Genomic DNA, 7,833 nt, shown 5'->3' with positions numbered 1-7,833 from the left:
AGAGCAAAACGAGCAGAGGCTAGTGTGGTTCAATAACTAACAAGTGGTGAGTTTTGAGAACTTACTACCTTTGTTTTAAACATTATCATTTAGGCCGGGTGCAGTGGCTCACGCCTGTAATCCCAGCACTTTGGGAGGCCAAGGCGGGTGGATCATTTGTGGTCAGGAGTTCGAGACCATCCTGGCCAACATGGTGAAACCCCATCTTCATTAAAAATACAAAAATTGGCCGGGCACGGTGGCTCAAGCCTGTAATCTCAGCACTTTGGGAGGCCGAGACGGGTGGATCACGAGGTCAGGAGATCGAGACCATCCTGCTTAACATGGTGAAACCCCGTCTCTACTAAAAATACAAAAAACTAGCCGGGCGAGGTGGCGGGCGCCTGTAGTCCCCGCTACTCCGGAGGCTGAGGCAGGAGAATGGCCTAAACCCGGGAGGCGGAGCTTGCAGTGAGCTGAAATCCGGCCACTGCACTCCAGCCTGGGCGACAGAGCGAGACTCCGTCTCAAAAAAAAAAAAAAAAAAGTATTAAATTAGCCGGGTGTGGTGGCATGTGCCTATAATCCCAGCTATTTGGGAGGCTGAACCAGGAGAATCGCTTGAACCAGGAGACAGAGGTTGCAGTGAGCCGAGGTTGCACCACTGCACTCCAGCCTGGGTGACAGAGCGAGACTCCATCTCAAAACAAACAAATAAATAAAGTTGCGAAAACGTTTTGGAATTATATAGAGGTGGTGGTTGCAATAACATTGTGAATGTACTACATGCCACTCAATTGTATACTTTGAAATGGTTAATAAAGTATGTGAATTTTATAATTAAAAGTTTTTTTTAAAATGCATAGTGAAAAGTCTCATCATTGTCTGCCCTCAGTGTAGTTCCCACTACATCCATAGGTAACCCGTGTTCTTAGTATCTTCAGAGCCCTCCAGTATATCTATGCACATACACAGAAATAGATAGCTTATTATCCCCTGCCCTCTCTTTTTACACAGATGCAGCATATTTTGTAAGTTGTTCTGTGCCTTGTCTTTCTCAGCAATTTATCATGGAGATCTTTCTGTGGCCTTGACACTCTTGAACACTGCAGGTCACTTTGTTCCTCAATGTGGTTTGTCTGATATTTCCTGATTACTAGATTCAGGTTATGTGGCTTTGGTAAGAATACCACAGAATGCATCTTCTCTTTGTATCTTATCATGTGGCACCTGATTTTGATTTTCCAATTGCTAATGATCGTTGTTTGATCATTGGATTGTAATAAGATAGTGTCTACCAGTTACTATAGTGAAGAAGACTGGAATTAGCCAATGTTCGAAGGAATCCTGGTTCCTTTAGTGGGGAGCGGTTTCTAGAAACTAAAACCTGAGCATTAAGTATGCTCATTGGTATAGGTTGATTCCTTTGATTAGTGCCCTTGTAACAAATTTCCCTTCCTGCCCCTGTCCCCTCCCCTGCATTTCTTCTTCATTCCATTCAGGTTCTGACACGGTACGCCAGGTCATTCAGCATGGACATCCTCCTCGCTTCCTTTAGGCTCTGACACTCCACAGCAGGCCACCCTCTTCCCTGCAGTGTGGACACCCTCTTTACCCCACTCAGGCTCCAACACACCCTGTCAGGCCACCCTCTGGGGATGCTTCATTCTACTTGGGCTCCAGCGGCTGGTGCTGGGCTGCCCCTCACCACGTGTGATCACCATCCTCACCTCCTCAGGCACCAACTTCCCATGTTTGCCCGCCCTCCTATGTAGATACCTTCCTCCTCCTACTCAGGCTCTGACACCCCACACTGGCTTCTCTCTTATGTGGATGCTCTCCTCACTCCATTTGGACCACTGTGACTACCCCATACCCCAGCACAGGTGCATACTTTGCTCACTCCATCTAATGGTTTTAAAACCGTATCTTCAGGAAGGATAGAGGAACAACCTTGTATTAACTCCTAACATCCACTACCACTCTGGGAGAAACAAAAAATTATCCCTATGTCATGGGAAAATAAGCCTAGTGAGGGTGGGTAACAAGTTCCCACCAGTAAGTACTGGGGGCAGGATTCAAACTCAAGATTCAAATCTGGCCTCTAGAACCAGCATTATCAACCATTATGTTGCCAATCATATAAAACAATCATATAATGTGCTACTAAATATACTGTTTTTATTATCTTCTGCTACCGTATATACTGCCTTCTGTTTTTGAGACAGAGTCCCATTCTGTCGCCCAGGCTGGAGTGCAGTGGTGCCATCTCAGCTCACTGCAACCTTTGCCTCCTGGGTTCAAGCGATCCTTGTGCCTCAGCCTTCTGAGTAGCTGGGATTACAGGTATGCGCTACCATGCTTGGTTAATTTTTGTACTTTTAGTAGAGACGAGGTTTAGTAGAGATGGGGTTTCACCATGTTGGCCAGGCTGGTCTTGAACTCCTGGACTCAAGTGATCCACCCACCTCGGCCTCCCAAAGTGCTGGGATTATAGGCATGAACCACACTGCCCGGCCTATACTGCCTTTTTAATATAACTCAATATTATATGAACAAATTGTATGCATCCACTTATTTTCTGTCCCACCTGTTTCCCAGGTCCTTGATTGCTAGTTGCCTCCAGCTCCCTCTGCATTTAATGACTAATAAATGTGGTTTCCGGTCTAGACTAATCTCTTATATCTTGAGTTATCAGGCGAAGTAATTTTCTGGTCCATAAACAGATTGGTCTCCCCATAAATATATAAGGTGCTACTTTTACATTGGTTTTACATTACTTAAACCAAAGCTTTTGGGGATAGATTTTGATTGATTATAAATGTAGAACAACCATTTATCAAACATCGACTACTGACCAGATAGTGTACCGCTTTGCATATATTATCTCACTTAATGTTCTTCATTTAATGTTAACCCTGTGAGAGTCAGGAGAGAACCCCAACTTTAGGTAGCAAGGAGTAAACCTGCTATCTCTCCACAGGTGCCAAAAGGAGACAATGAGACTCAACGGATCAGAACAAGACAGTTTATTACACACAGCAAACAGCAGGAGCATCGTCATAGCTGTGTCAGCCTCTCTTGCCCCCAAGTCCCAAGAGGTGAAGTGACAGACCTAGACAGATAGATGTCAGGCGCACAGTGGATTCCAGCACAGCTGAAGAATCAGAGCCAACGGCCCAGAACTTTCTGAGCAAGCAGCAGTTTAGCAAGCAGTAAACAAGTAGTCCCATATTAGTAATTAGTGTTAGTTATTAGTAGGTCACATTGACCTACTCACGTGCCTATGTACCTTGCTACAGAAACTATTCAGTATCAGGAGATGGATAAATACCACAAATATTGTATCCTAATAGCAGCCTTATAAGATGGGTATTGAGCTGGATATGGTGGTGTACACCTGTAATCCCAGCCACTTGGGAGACTGAGACAGGAGGATTGCTTGAGCCCAGGAGTTTGAGACCAGCCTGGGCAACATAGTTAGAATCCACCTGATTAAAAAAAATTTTTTTTTAAGATGGGTACTATCATGATCATCCTCTTTATTGAGGAGGAGATTGAAGCAGAGATAACCTGCACATGGCAAAGACAGGATTTGAACTCAGACAGTGGTGGCTCCTAACCACAATACCAAGTTTCCTTTGTTGGGGCTCAGAAAATGATACCCCAAAGCATGGTGCTTTGACATACCAATACTTTGTACTAAAGCAGCAGCCTCAGAACTAGGGTCTGTCTCTGACCTTCTCCCACCCCCCATCTCTTGCCCCTCCTCCTCTCTTGAAGCACAGGAAGAGACTTTTCTCTGAAGTTCCCTTATCTACTTAAAGATCCAATCCACTGAAGAGGAAAACAATCGTCTTCAATCTTCTTACTGAAATTTCATTAACCAAGGAAAATTAAACTCATATCACAGAGGAAAAGACTGAAAATCAAACACCGTACCTACAGCCCAGGTGAACTGTGTCCCAGACTACTGTCTGTTCTATGGACCCACTCATCTCGTAAAAATCACTACTCTTCTAAAATTGCTTACATCCTGCATTCCCTTCTCCCCTATGAATAAGGGTATATAAACTTCTAGACCTTATTGGGTCTAGTGCTACTAGAATTGGGCATTCACCTTCCTGTGATGCTCCCCTGCACATAAATCAGTTACGCTGTGCTTTTTCTCCTTGTAATAGGTCTATTGTCTATTTATTTCTCAGACTCAAATATCAAACCTCAAGAGGTTAGAGGGGGGTTCTTATGTTCTTACACCTTTGAGGTATGATTGTCTCTCTACAATGGCACAATGGGCTTTGAACCACCAAAAAGATTTGAATTCTAATCTAGGTTCAGTGTTTGTATGATCCAAGGAAGCTCATATATTTTTTAATCTTAACTTCTTCGCTAGACAGAATACCATATCTGTCAGGTTTGACAAAAATATATACAAAAAGCTTCCACCAGACAGAAAGCACTCAAATCTTGGATTTTTCCTCCTTTAAACCTATTCTGACCATACCTGTAGCTGATTCTGGCCATAATAATAATAAAGATGTTGGAATTATGAGAATAAACAAAATAAAAAGAAGAGCTCATCAATTTCAAAAGTAACTTCCTAAATGCTATCCCTTTTCATCCTGCATTAATATTTGTATTTCTATATATTTGTTTATTCGTACTCTACTTAACCACATTTTTGGGAGCGGCAGCGTGGTATAGAGGAAAAATCTTAGGCTTTGGAGCCATTTTACCTTCCACATGGCTTTTGACAAAAATATATAATCTCTCTGAAGCTGTCTCCTCATCTCTAAAATGGGGATTATAATAATATCTGCCTTGAAATACTGTGAGGATTTAAATTAGACAAATTACATAATAAAATATCCTGGCATAACATGAAAGGCATTCAATACATATTGGTCCCCTTCTTCTCAAAGAGGTTTTAAAGTTCCACAAGGGCAGACATTACACATTCATTTTACTCACCTCAGTAAATATTTCTAAATCATTTCATAAATTCCTTTTTAGATGATTGTATACCACTGGAATTTTTGGGTTATAGGATAAATAATGGTAGAACTCACCAAACTGTTCATCCTAATTAACAATTAGGGGTCATTTTCTTCGTATGTGCTCAAAACGTATTCTATCTCATCTGTGAAAAACATAAAGCCTGTTATTTCCCCTATATTTGAACCAATTATTCTGATGAATATTCTGTGGAGCTATATGCCAACATGGCAATATATATATTTGCTTTTAAAATAGTAATGCCTTTTAACCTAGGAATTATATTTTAAGAATTTATGGTAAAGAATCAAAATACACTCAAAGATTCATGTAAAAGTATGTTCAGTGCAGACTGTTTATAACAGGAGGAAAAATGAAAATAATAGAATAATATGTTATCACAGATGCAAAATACAAAGTATAATGAAGATATTAAGCCACACTTTAGAAGAGTATATTTAGTCATATGAGAATTTGCTCAATATAAAGTGAAGAAAACAAGTTACAAAACTGTGTGTAGGCCGGGTGTGGTGGCTCACACCTGTAATCCTAGCACTTTGGTAGGCTGAGGTGGGTGGATTGCCTGAGCTCAGGAGTTCAAGATCAGCCTGGGCAAAGTGGTAAAATTTTCCTGTCCCTACTAAAAATTTTAAAAAAAATTAGCAAAACATTAGCTGGACGTGATGCTGCATGCCTGTAGGCTGAGGTGGGTGGATTGCCTGAGCTCAGGAGTTCAAGATCAGCCTGGGCAAAGTGGTAAAAATTTCCTGTCCCTACTAAAATTTTAAAAAAATTAGCAAAACATTAGCTGGACGTGATGCTGCATGCCTGTAGTCCCAGCTACTTGGGAGGCTGAGACACGAGAATTGCTTGAATCTGGGAGGCGGAGGTTGCAGTGAGCTGAGGTCGCACCACTTAACTCCAGCCTGGGTGAAAGAGTGAGACTCTGTCTCCAAAACAACAACAACAACAAAACAAACAACAAACAACCAAAAAGCTGTAGAGCTGTTGTAAAAAAAAAAAAACTGCATATGTTACAATAAAAGTTAACAGTTTTCTTTGATTGGTGGGATTACTAGTGATTTTAGGTTTATTGTTTAGAACTTCTATATTTTCCAAAATTTTGTATAATATTTATAATTAGAAAAATATCAATGACTTATGCCCACTTAATTTTAATAAGGTATTTAAGATTAAAATTTAATATGGGCCAGGAATGGTGGTTCGCACCTGTAATCCCAGCACTTTCGGAGGCCAAGGTGGGTGCACAGCTGGAGCCCAGGAGTTTGAGACCAGCCTGGACAACAAAGCAAGACCCTATCTCTACAAAAAGAAATTTAAAAATTAACTGGGTGTGGTGGCACATGCCTGTGGTCCCAGCTACTTGGGAGGTTGAAGTGGGAGGACCTCTTGAGCCCAAGAGGTTAAGGCTTCAGTAAGCCAAGATCACACCTCTGGAGTCCAGCCTGGGTGACAGAATGAGACTGTCTCAAAAAAAAAAAAAAAAAAAAAATTAACATGAAGAGAAAAACCAAACTTAAATGCACAATCTTTACATAATGTGTTTATTGTAGTATTTTGCTTCCCTTCACTGAGAAAACAGCTAAAGAGTCAGGCTTCTCAAGTACATATTGAGTCTTTGAAAGGCAACTTCATGAAGTAGAAAAAGCAGAGTTTTGAAACCCAGGTATGTGGTCCTGAGCAGGTTATGAGGCAGAAGGCTGGCGGCTGGAGGCAGGGAGCCTAAGGCCCATTCTTGCTGACTGGGTATCAGAGGCTACTCCCATTTCAACCCCTCCTTTTTCTGCGGGGCAGTTGAAAAATGAAAGTACCTCTTATTGGTCCCCTCCCGCAACCAATCGGACCGGTTGTGGGCCAATGGGAAACCTCTAGAGGGCATTCAAACCCCAGAAAATTCTGTGACCAATGCTCTTGAGCCGCTTGCACCAGGCGGTGCCCACCCTGTGGAGTGTACTTTCATTTAAAATAAATCTCTGCTTTCGCTGCCTTGCTTTGTTTGTGCGTTTTGTCCAATTCTTTGTTGAAAACGTCAAGAACTCGGACAGCTACCCTCAACTGATAACAGTTACCTACTGGGCCTGCTTCCTCATCTCTAAAACGGGGCTGTCACCCCGAATCAGACGGTAAGGTAAGATTTCCACAATTGTTGAAAGAGCCTGACACATAGTAGGAACTCAAAGTCTGTACAAAGACTTAAAGTTCATGAAACAATAGACAAACTAAGGGAGAAATCCACTTAAGTTTAGGGTGAATAAATCTAATAACTGTGGTAAAAACTACACTGACAATGACTGTCTTGTCAGTGTTCAACGCTTATGTGAAATACTGAGCTTTTACAAGGCCAACCCCTGTTTTAGGTTAAATTCTCGCAACCACGCTGAGGATGGTTCCGTTTTTAAAGCCGCGTTCCTGCCATGGAAACAGTGGCCTTGGGGGTTAAGACACTGCCCAACACCGGCTGCGCCTGAAGACGCAGGTTCCGAATGCAGGCCCTCTCCAAAGTCTTGCCCACTGCTCCACAGTGCCCCAACAACCAACATTTCATCCTCAACCTCAAATCCATCTCTTCAGGGCCGCAAAAAAGCGTTACTTCCCAAAGGGCGTCTTCTCCAAGAACTGCATTTAGCATTTCAGATCAGAGTGAGCCGAACTCACTAGGATTACGACAAAAACCAGTGAGATTCAGATAACACCGTTACGTCGAAAGTTTTAATCCGTGATAGCGGAAATATTGCTTACGCCCTTAGGTAATCTCAAATGCACGTAAGAAGGCCGTGCCAGTCTCTGCTGGCGATGCAAAAGAAAGATGGGGCCGGCGGGGTCGTGGGGGGTGGGGGG

At 42.4% G+C, this 7,833-nt stretch overlaps 1 long non-coding RNA gene across 2 annotated transcripts in view; it reads right to left on the bottom strand.

Moving 5' to 3' along the window:
- Nucleotides 1–7,833, bottom strand: part of LOC108521798 (uncharacterized) — a 66,992-nt gene that overhangs the window by 58,355 nt on the left and 804 nt on the right. For both annotated transcript variants that reach the window (XR_001883281.1, XR_001883282.1), the window contains one exon: nt 5,049–5,119. This is a non-coding gene — a long non-coding RNA (uncharacterized LOC108521798). The remainder of the gene's footprint in view (nt 1–5,048; nt 5,120–7,833) is intronic.

The sequence above is a fragment of the Rhinopithecus bieti genome, unplaced genomic scaffold, assembly GCF_001698545.2.
Source record: "Rhinopithecus bieti isolate Rb0 unplaced genomic scaffold, ASM169854v2 scaffold_61298, whole genome shotgun sequence".
Classification (NCBI taxonomy): Eukaryota; Metazoa; Chordata; class Mammalia; order Primates; family Cercopithecidae; genus Rhinopithecus; species Rhinopithecus bieti.
The sequence above is the reverse complement of the archived record's forward strand: the minus strand, read 5'-3'. Positions and strand labels throughout refer to the sequence as shown.